Raw genomic sequence first — 10,521 nt, 5'->3', positions numbered from 1 at the left:
AAATATATACGTCGGCCATTGAAGGAAGAGAGCTGACCCTTTGATCCCTCAGCTTTTATACTGAGCATGAGGCAGATGGGATGGAATACCCTGTTGGTCAGTTTGGGGTCACCTGTCCTGTCCGCTCCTCCCCGCAGGTGGGACCCCACTATGCTTTTCCGCTTCTGACCCTCCAACGGGGCAAATCACAAAGTTGTTTGGCCGTGGGGGTTATAGCAATGAGTATAAGCAGAGCCTCTCTGCATCCCACGCCCGGGCATCAGCTGTAACCATTGGTCTGACCTCTCTGAGAGAGTGAACACTGTCTGCACAATATGCAGTTAATTTCAGTAGTTAGAAGAGGCCCCGCTAAGAAGCGAAGTTACTGAACAAAATTGGTTCTGTTTTACCTTAAACCAGGACAAGTAGTAAAAATACTTGAGGAACTAAATACTGTTACTATTACTAGATATTAAATGCTACTGTTCTTCAGCCTGGAAGTGTGAAATATGAAGAATAAAGCAGAGCAATTGCTATCATGGGAAGCAGGTGGGAAGGAAAGAAGAAATTCTGAGAGATGATCTGTACTGCACAGCACCAGGCAGACACAGCAGCACAGAGGTTGCTCCAAAAAACGCTTGTGCAGAGATGCTATGGCTTTGTCAGCACTCTCTCCAGGTACTCAGCAGTTGGAACAAATGCAAAATATCCACTAATATTTTGTATAAATTCTCCTCACCAATGTTTAAACCCATTACTTACTTAAAGCCATTATGTTTTTTCCAGCTACCTGTGGACACAGAAGGTAAATTCCCTTCTTGGGGGACGTTTGTTTTTTTTTGGGGGTGTTAACAATAAGTTTTAGGTTTGAATGGCTGTGCTGTGCTTTCCTTCATCTAATCTCTGCCAATGTAAGAAGTCTGCCTTTCTTGACAGGCTGTGTTTTCCAGACCTGTCCTCATTCCGGTGCTCTCCTTTGGTCATACGTTTCTATGAGCAACAGTATACGTATACTGCAGACTCATTTGTGCCAGCTGCTGCCTCAAAGTGTCCCAAACAGCTGTTGTCACAGGTTGTCAGCTCATCTTCAGCACAGTCTTATTTTTATTGTAAGTTCTACAGGGCATGTTTGAGACAGCAGAGTGTCTAAATTCCCCCAGTGTAAGCAGAGGTGGTCGAACACCAAATGGCCTGCTTTTATGCCAAGGCTGCACATAAAAAACCCCCAGAGATAAGGTGGCATCAAAAATTGTCCCAATTCATATATTCACAATGGATGCACATTTCCAAAAAGCATGGCACGAAGTTAGAGGTACCCGTATTCCAGATGCAAGAATGACCCAACTGTTGCAGTATATTGTATGACAATAATGTCACCTGATTGTAGCAAAAAGTAGAGAATGTTTGTTTGCTTTAGAGAAAGCTTTGAAAAATGCCTGTGCAATTCTTCCTCTCACAGATCACAAGGGATAGCTATGGTACAAGTGAACTGAGAAAGCATTTAATATTTAACGGGTGATTCCTACTCTTAGTACTCTATAATATTTCTGTTATGCTGCTCTATAGCACAATAATCTGATTTCCAGATGTTTCTTGCATTATGCAATGCCTGCATATTAACAGAAAATGTTATCTTATTTGCTTGTTAAAAAGCCTCTTCCACTGGAAACTTTGTATATTGCTATAGGAATAAAAGCTGGCGAGAAAAGGAATTTCTGAAGTTAGGGGGATTAATTTTAAATTAGACAGAAATCTGAAAATTTCTCTCGAATTAAAAAGAAAAACATTGGTTCGCTTTCATAAGGATAAAAATACTGAATGTCTATAATGTTCCTTTGGTTAATAAATGGCATTAAAATCCTATACATATACATATTATTGTATCAAAATGAAACATATAAAAGTCAAAATATCCTATTTCAAAATGGTACAGTGCTAAGATAAAAGATGTTTTGCCATCTAGTGAAATAAGTCACAATATTCTTCCCATCATCCAAACTATAGCTGAAATAAATTACCTTAAAAAACCACTAAATTTTGCAATACAACCTTCCCCCACCTTTTCCTTCTCCCCCCTCCCCCCCAAATCCTGTTTTGAAACGCTTTGATTACCTCCAGTTGAAAACATTTTGCTTCCCCTAAGTCTATTGCCATGTTTGTACATAGGGTCATTGCTCCCTTGGTTTAGCAATCTTCAGAGACAGATTAGTCATACCTATTGAAAACAAATTAAAAATTTACATCCAACTCTGCAAGCTGCACGGGCTTACAGGTAGTAAGACATCTTAGAGATAAATTCAAATCCCTGAAAAATCAGGTATGACTTCTGGGCAAGCTGCACTTCCTTTGATTAGCTCTGAAACTTGTTATTGCATACCCCCAGTATAAAACTCTCAGTGGGAGGTTTTTAACATAGTAGGAAGAAAAGCAAACAATTTCTTCCTGGTGCCAGCAATACGTGTTCATGGAGTTATGGGAACACAATCTTTATGTGTCAAAGCCTGCTGGTTATCAGGAAGAGTGGATGGAGACTGAGCCTACATACTGTTTGTAAAGCGTCAAAATTAAGGTTATGAGATTTGCAGAAAAAAAAAACCATGTAAGCTTCCATTTAAAAAATATTAACATGTTTTAGTAAATCAGCTTATGTTTGCTACGTATGAGCTGCTTGGACATTTTAGCTGTGTCCATGATGTTTGTGTGTTTGCCCTGTCACATCTTCCATGAGATTAGCTCCCAGAGCCCACAGTCCTAAGAGCGGATGCGTTACCTCCTGAGCTCTTGGACGCCTAGTGTCTTGCTTTTCAGTGTGCTGAATCCATCAGGCTGATTTCATTCCGCCAGTGTTACACAGGTAGTAACCTCTGTCAGGACCGACCTCAGGCAGAAATGGATGTCTAGCATGGAGTGCATGTGTTAGCAACAGCAGCTTACGCAAACATTGACAGCTTCACACTGAGAAGCCATGAAATCCATGAATGATGACTAAAGTAATTTTAGCTTAAAAAAAAAAAAAAAAGAGGTTTGTCAAGCGTCATCGTTTTGGACTTCTCGTGACCTCACTTAGCAGAATGGTCCGAGTGCCTGTAACCTTTGTCTCCAGTATTTTCAGTGATAACTAGCTTTGTAGGCATTTGTTTTCTATCATCAAATCATTAAATGGTAATGCAATTGTTAGTTTCATTTCCCCCGTTCTAATACATTTTGCAGCCAGAAACCATTCCCAGTTCATTAACTGACTGACCTCAGCATTAACACCCGCTCTGCTCGGGTTGCCTTGGAAACAAAGCTTCCTGTGCGTAATCCAAGCTTATCTAGCTCTTTATCCTACATGTGACCCTTAATTACTTGCTAAATTAGAATGGTTTTCTGAAAATCACAAGAGGAGGTTAATATGTTCTTCCAGAGCTGGTCAAGCTAAGATGACACTAAATTCACAGGGAATTCAAATTACATGATCCCTGAAGGCGTCTCTTTCAGAAGGAAGATGAACTTTCCCAATGGGAGGCAGTGTGCCATGATAATGCTCCTGTCACTCACTTCCCTTGCCCTGCTTGTCCAGCTACAGCTTAATCCAGTATGAACAATGTAGTAAGTAAATATCAGGTTGATTAATTATGGTGCAAGATTCAGTAACCACTTGTCTTCTGTAATTAACATTGTAATTGAAATTAAGCAATACACTTCATACACAAATTTCTGGACTAGGACAAGGAACAAGGGAGAATCCTCAAGGCTGTGACAGGGAAATTAAGAAAATAGTAACAGGGCTCAAAATATTAATTGTCTTTTTAAAATTGTGGTACATTTTAAGAAACTCTTCAGTCAAAAGAAAAATTACTTAATTACTTCCAGATGTCTTGGAGCAGAGATGAAATGGGGTTGGTTTGTCAAAATATTGCTTACAGTTTCTGAAAATACACCTTTCCTTCACCAATTTGATAAATGGAAATCGTAAGAAAAGGTGATGCTCTCCAGGATGCCCAGTGGTTTTCCTCTCCATTGTTTCCAGGGGCACTGTACTTAAAGCAGAATGAGTCTTTTGCTTATGTGAGTGGCCTTATAAATCTGTGCTAGGGCTAAAACGCTATTGCACAGTCTCAGAAAAAGCAAAGCCTGTTACTGTATTTGCATTCAAATGTAATTTTCAGGACAGAATTCTAGAAAGTTCTTACAAATAGGAAACATTTTTTGTTTGCTATAGTGAGCTGATGTAGTCAAAACAACTTGAAGGGACAGCTCCCTGTCTCAACTGCTAATTTCTATAATTTGGGAGTCTCTGGGTGTTTTCTTATGTGTCACAGTGGATTGTAGGGCAGCTTTCCATGCCTGGAAAGAAGACTTCTAAAGGAGTCAGTTTCCATTTTCAAATGAGGTTTTAAAAATCCTCCATGCACATTTGCTAATACAGTGTAGTAACTATGATCGAGTCTTTGGATGCCATCCAGATTCTTGAAAGCCACCTAGGTGTTCACGTGAGCACACACACAATATGCATACACCCTTTCTCCCTCCCTTAGAGTATTAGACTTCACACATTTCATCTTCTCTGAAAAAAACCACCTTATTATCAGGACTGGTGAGCCCTATGACATTTGGGGGTGGGAGGGGGCTTTCCAGGCATTTGGAATATTTTTTCCAACAGTTTTGATTTTCATAAGTACGTAGAAAGCATTTTAAGACATCGACGGCAGATATCCACTGTTCTCTTAAATCACTCTCCACATTCAAGGTGTGGGAAATTACAGAGATGGAAAACAGGATTACTGATGTTCAGTCACCTGCCCCTTCCCTTCCAGCCCCCTATAACACTAGGAACAAAGAAATGAGCTTCCTTCTTCCAAAGGGTACACTTTGGAGAAGGGCCAGTTCAGAAATGTAGGCCTGATCTTCATATTCATTGCGGGAACCTCATGACTACCATAAGAAATCAGACACCCCCCCCAAATTAGAAGGGTGCTGAAAAGAGAGAGAGAAATGGAGATCATGGTGCCTGGTGGCCAGAGAGAGGTCTGACCCAGATTCCCCTGGGGACAAAGGTAAGAGACAATTATCTTTATCTCTCAGTCTCACTCGTGTCCTCTACTCATCGTCTGTGTAGGTAAAAGGAGAGGAGGAGTAAAAAGAGAGAATACCACCTCAAAGAATGCAAAGCTACTAGGCTGCAGCAAGCTGTGATTGGTTTCTCTCATAGCAAAACCAAGAGGGGAATGAAGGTATCTGAATGAGACCTCTTCTAAAAAAACCCTGGCTTTGTTGTGCCATTAGGTTGACAATGTTACAGGGAATGAAGATAATCAGTTTCAAAACAAATTCTGGAGATCCCAAACAGTTGAGATTTGTCTCCAGCTGCTCTTGAGCTATTTCATCTTTGTCCCTGGTTTATTTCTTTGCTTTATATCCTTTTGGTCTCTATCTTAGAATAAGAAAAAAAAAATAATAGTTGTCCAGTAATGCCTTACTTATAGTCTATGGCATATTCCATCTCAGGATCCTAACAAAAGGTAAATTATAAGATATATAGGAATAGTTTCAACTCTGGGTTGCAATGGAAAAACTTTTGGATTCCTATGGCAAAAATGAACAGAATAGTTCAGAAAAGAAAGAATAACAAAACACACGTAGAGTGCTTGAGGGATCTAGGTAGGCAGTCAGCAAGATCCATCAGTTACCTCGGTCTGCCATGTAACTTACCTACAGAAAGAGTTTTAGGGGGTTTATAATGAGCAATAGACTCTCTACCACTGTGGTGTCCTAGGCTGTAGGGTATGGCAGATAAGCTCTGGGGAATCTTGCGGTGGTGTTGCAACCCACAGCCACTTCACAGAGTTTCTCCACATCTTTTGCTATCATCAGTGCTTCGGCGGGGAATGGCAAGGGCTGCATCCTGGCACTTCAGCTGCTCCCGTTCTTAGCTTGGCACCTAATTTTGAATATCTTTGTCAGCAGTTTCCACTAAGAAATTTATCTGAAGTTTAAGCACAGCTTCCTTTTGCTCAACTCCACTACAGCCATTAATGACACCTTCAAGCACCAAAGCGAACTTGTCCAGAGGTTTGAGGCATTTGCTTCGTTTCAAGGCTGAAACAGATCACATAGCTGTGATGATCCTGCTTGTGAAGGTCCTGCTTGACTAACCTGATCTCCTTCTATGACAAGATGACCCACTTAGTGGATGAGGGAACAGATATAGGTGTTGTTTACCTGGACTTTAGTAAAGCCTTCCACACCATTTGCCACCGTGTTCTGGAGAAACTGGCTGCCCGTGGCTTGGATGGGCGTATGCTTTACTGGGTAAAAAACTGGCCAGACAGCTGGGCCCAAAGTGTTGTGGTGAACGGAGTTAAATCCAGTTGGTGGCTGGTCACAAGTGGTGTTCCCCAGGTCCAGTTCTGTTTAATATCTTTATCAATAACCTGGATGAGGGGATCGAGTGCACCCTCAGTAAGTTCACAGACAACACCAAATTGGGCAGGAGTCTTGATTTGCTGGAGGGTAGGAAGGCTCTACAGAGGGATCTGGACAGGTTGGATCGATGGACCAAGGGTAATGGTATGAGCTTTAACAAGGCCAAGTGCTGGGTCCTGCACTTGGGTCACACCAACCCCACGCAGCGCTACAGGCTTGGGGCAGAGTGGCTGGAAAGCTGCCCAGCAGACAAGGACCTGGGGGTGTTGGTCAACAGCCGGCTGAACATGAGCCAGCAGTGTGCCCAAGTAGCCAAGAAGGCCAATGGCCTTCTGGCCTGTATCAGGAATCGTGTGGCCAGCAGGACTAAGGAAGTAATCATCCCCCTGTCCTCAGCACTGGTGAGGTCCCACCTCAAGTGCAGTATTCAGTTTTGGGTCCCTCATGACAAGACAGACATTGAGGTGCTGGAGTGTGCCCAGAGAAGGGCAACAGAGCTGGTGAGGGGTCTGGAGCACAAGTCTGATGAGGAGTGGCTCAGGGAACTGGGGGTGTTCAGCCTGGAGAAAAAGAGGCTGAGGGGAGACCTCATCACTCCTTCCAACTACCTGAAAGGAGGGTGTAGTCAGGGGGAATCAGTCTCTTCTCCCAAGTAACAAGCAATAGGACAAGAGGAAACAGCCTCGAGTTGCACCACGGGAGGTTTAGACTGGATATTAGGAAAAATTTCTTCATCAAAAGGGTTGTTAAGCATTGGAACAGGCTGCCCAGGAAAGTGGTTGAGTCACCATCCCTGGAAGTATTAAAAAGATGTGTGGATGTGGTGCTGAGGGACATGGTTTAGTGGTGGACTTGGTAGTGTTAGGTTTATGGTTGGACTCAATGATCTTAAGCATCTTTTCCAACCTAAATGATTCTATGATGGAATATTTCTGTTTTGTAAAACATGCAACTATGGTTCACTGCTGGCTTCAAGTCAGTTGCAAAAATTCCACAGATTTTAGTGGAAGCATGCTTTGATCCATGGTAATTTTTAATGTTGCTGCTAAGTATTGATGTTGGAAAGTTGTTGGGAGCTTTCCATCCAAAAGTAAGTAGGTTAATCCTGTAATTAATGTTAAGAACTACATTTTGCCAGTTGTTAACCATAAGGACTCTTTTCCTCTGAGTCATAAGGAGTCTGCTAGTGATGCAACAAAAGCATGAGGAAGGATGAGCAAGCCACAGATTGCAAGAGCGCTATCCTGTTTAATCTAGGAAGAGAGAATGTAAATTATTATTTACATGGTAGAGAGGAAAGACCACCCCCTCGACCTGCTAGTGACACTCTTCCTAATAGTGCCCAGGATGCTGTTGGACACCTTTGCCACGAGGGGGCAATTGCTGCTTCGTGTCCAATGCGTTGTCCACCAGGACCCCAAGGTCCTTCTCTGCAGACCTGCTTTCCATCTGGTGGCACCCCAGACTCTCCTGCTACATGTGGTTATTCCTCACCAGGAGCTGGACTTTGCATTTCTCTTTGTTAACCTTGACAAGATTCCTGCTGGCCCATTTCCCCAGCCCGTCCAGGTCCCTCTAGAAACAGACCCACTGTTGCACCCCAGGCCTAGGAAACAGTTCACTTTCTCCTTTCTTCTTCTAGGTACAGTAGGGCTAAGAATGGAAATGGGAGTGTATATGCAGTAAGTAGTGAAACTTTGGTTGTTCATGACTCTCCGTATTCTGAAGATTTAAAGCCTTAGCTGTGCTGAGTGTTGCCTTTTTGATCATGTAGAGGTTTTATCTTTTACCTCTAAACATAGAGGTTTGTTTCTGTTCTTGGATTGGCTAGACAAAACCTTTTAATCAGGAGAAAAGCCTGAAAAAGTCACGAGAATAGTGCTGATAGAAAAAAAAGCAGTCTGTGATTTTTCCTTATTCCAGAAAACTAAGTATTTTGAAGAATTCTGCTCTGCCTTGGCACACCCGTGCATAAAAAGCCTGTCAGGACCACTGGTCTATTATTTTCAAGCATTACCATAGCCACTGACAGACTAACTGAAACACACGCATGTTTGCTTTGCAAAGTCTTCAAATACTTGTACCTCCAAATTAAAAACTCCCTTTTGGAAAGTGACTACATGATTAAAGCCTGGCTGTTGGAGTGTGCATGGCTGCCCGGAAGTGAACTGAAAGCTCGCCTAATGAATAAAACAAATTCTTTTTGTGTTTGAACAAATACGGATAATACTGACAAGCACTTTCCTTACCATGGGTCTAGACTGCAACAAGCAGGAAACTGCAAAGACAGACACAGGTGATATTGTTGAAGGATGGCGAGAAAAGGAGAGGAAGGGGATCAGCTACCAAGCAATTTCATGCAAGATTCATCTTAAATGAAAGTACGTGCCATAGAGATGTCTGCTTCAGGCCTCGCTTGCTCCACCACTGGTAGGAGGAAAACTGTAGTTTGTTCGATGTGTTTTAGGCGTCCACTTAAGATGAGCTGACACTTGCCCTTTTTTTAGTACTCACTTCTCTGTCCTAGCTATACCAGGAGCGCAGGGTGGTCACAGCAGAGGTACATGCCTGTCCTGCAGATGTAGCTGTCTAAAAAGTGAGGTGCGATCCATCTACTGTGTCACCATAGACAAGCCACTACCTACCTACATTAGGTTATGACCACACTTCAAAATTGTGACATGTGATAGGGTCATGTCCTCAACTAACGGCTATACTGGCCCACCTTCCCCTGTATGTGCAATTTTACCCTGCAAAAACCCCTTTTGCCAAGTTTACTGGTAGTAGATGCTGTCGAAGAAGATGGCTTTACATACATTGGTAAGAGTCTTTTGTGCACAGTAAATTGTGCACAGTATTGCCCATTCTATAAAAAAAATGGGAGTGCAATACCTTTGCAGATTTGGTACGATGATGAATAGGTCCACGTTAACAGAACATTATACAAACTGCAATGTATACTTGTAGAACTATCCTGCTGAGAGACATCTCTGGCAGAAATTACATTTTCCGAGACAGAAGTTATCTCAGTGAGACCACAGTGATCGTGACAGTGGGCATTGCAACCAACATGGGCTTTAATGAAGATTTTTCACATAGTTTGCACTGCTGGGGGGCTTCCCAGAATAGCTACATGTTCACAGGTATGGGTCAAACTTCCTTGGCATCAATCAAACCTCCTTGGCACCAAGAGGGATATGAGTTTAAGAGTGTAAGTGCAGGGGCCACAAAGGGAAGACATGAAGAAAACTGGTTGTTTGCTCTTTTTTTTAATCAAATATTTCAAAGTTTGATATCACTAGACTTTCTGCCACTTAGCCAATGTATGTTTAAAATATATATTCATACATGTGAAAGTTTGTATGTGTGCCTATACATATGCACATGCAGTCTGATTACTTGATTTTCTTCTTCAACTGAGGGAAATGAGTAGCTGAACTGAGACAGTTACTGGAGTGTAGAGGAGCCATTCAGTACAGACTGACTGTACAAACTAAGTGGTGTTTTCATTTTTGACAGTATGGTAATAAAGAAATAACCATATGGTGATCTGGGAGATCCTGTTCTTTAACTACAGACTGCTGTCAAGTACTCTGGAATTCTGTATGTTCTGTGACAATTATGAAACAACTATGAAGTGTTATATAAAACAAAGGGGCACAGTCTGTCAAATAACAGAAGAGTTGATAGCAAGAATGACACAGGCAAAAGTAGCTGCATAATGTTCTACTTCATCTACTAATAAGTGGAGACAATTTAATGTAACATCATAAAGTTATGCAGTACAGTGTCTGTTCTCTTAAATCATGTATTGCTTCTATGCTAGTGCCTCTAAGTGGCAGAATTTCAGACCTACTTATGTGTGTGGGTGAGTGGGTCAGAGAGAGATTTGTTTCAAGGCTAGTGCCTTTGGATTTCTAGTTTCTTGCAGTGTGGTTTAGTTATTTTATTAGCATGATAAGTTCCAAAATTACTGCCAAATATATGAGGTAGACAGGACATGGCTTCATGCTGTTCTGTTTGGATCTCTGACGCATACACCATTTTATCCTCCTGAAGTAATTGCAACATGCTGTATTGCTCCAGTGTCCTAGAATTTTACCTGAAAAAAACACTTTCTAGGTCTTTATAGAA

Source organism: Vanellus vanellus, assembly GCF_965231255.1.
Source record: "Vanellus vanellus genome assembly, chromosome: Z".
Taxonomy (NCBI): Eukaryota; Metazoa; Chordata; class Aves; order Charadriiformes; family Charadriidae; genus Vanellus; species Vanellus vanellus.
The sequence above is the reverse complement of the archived record's forward strand: the minus strand, read 5'-3'. Positions refer to the sequence as shown.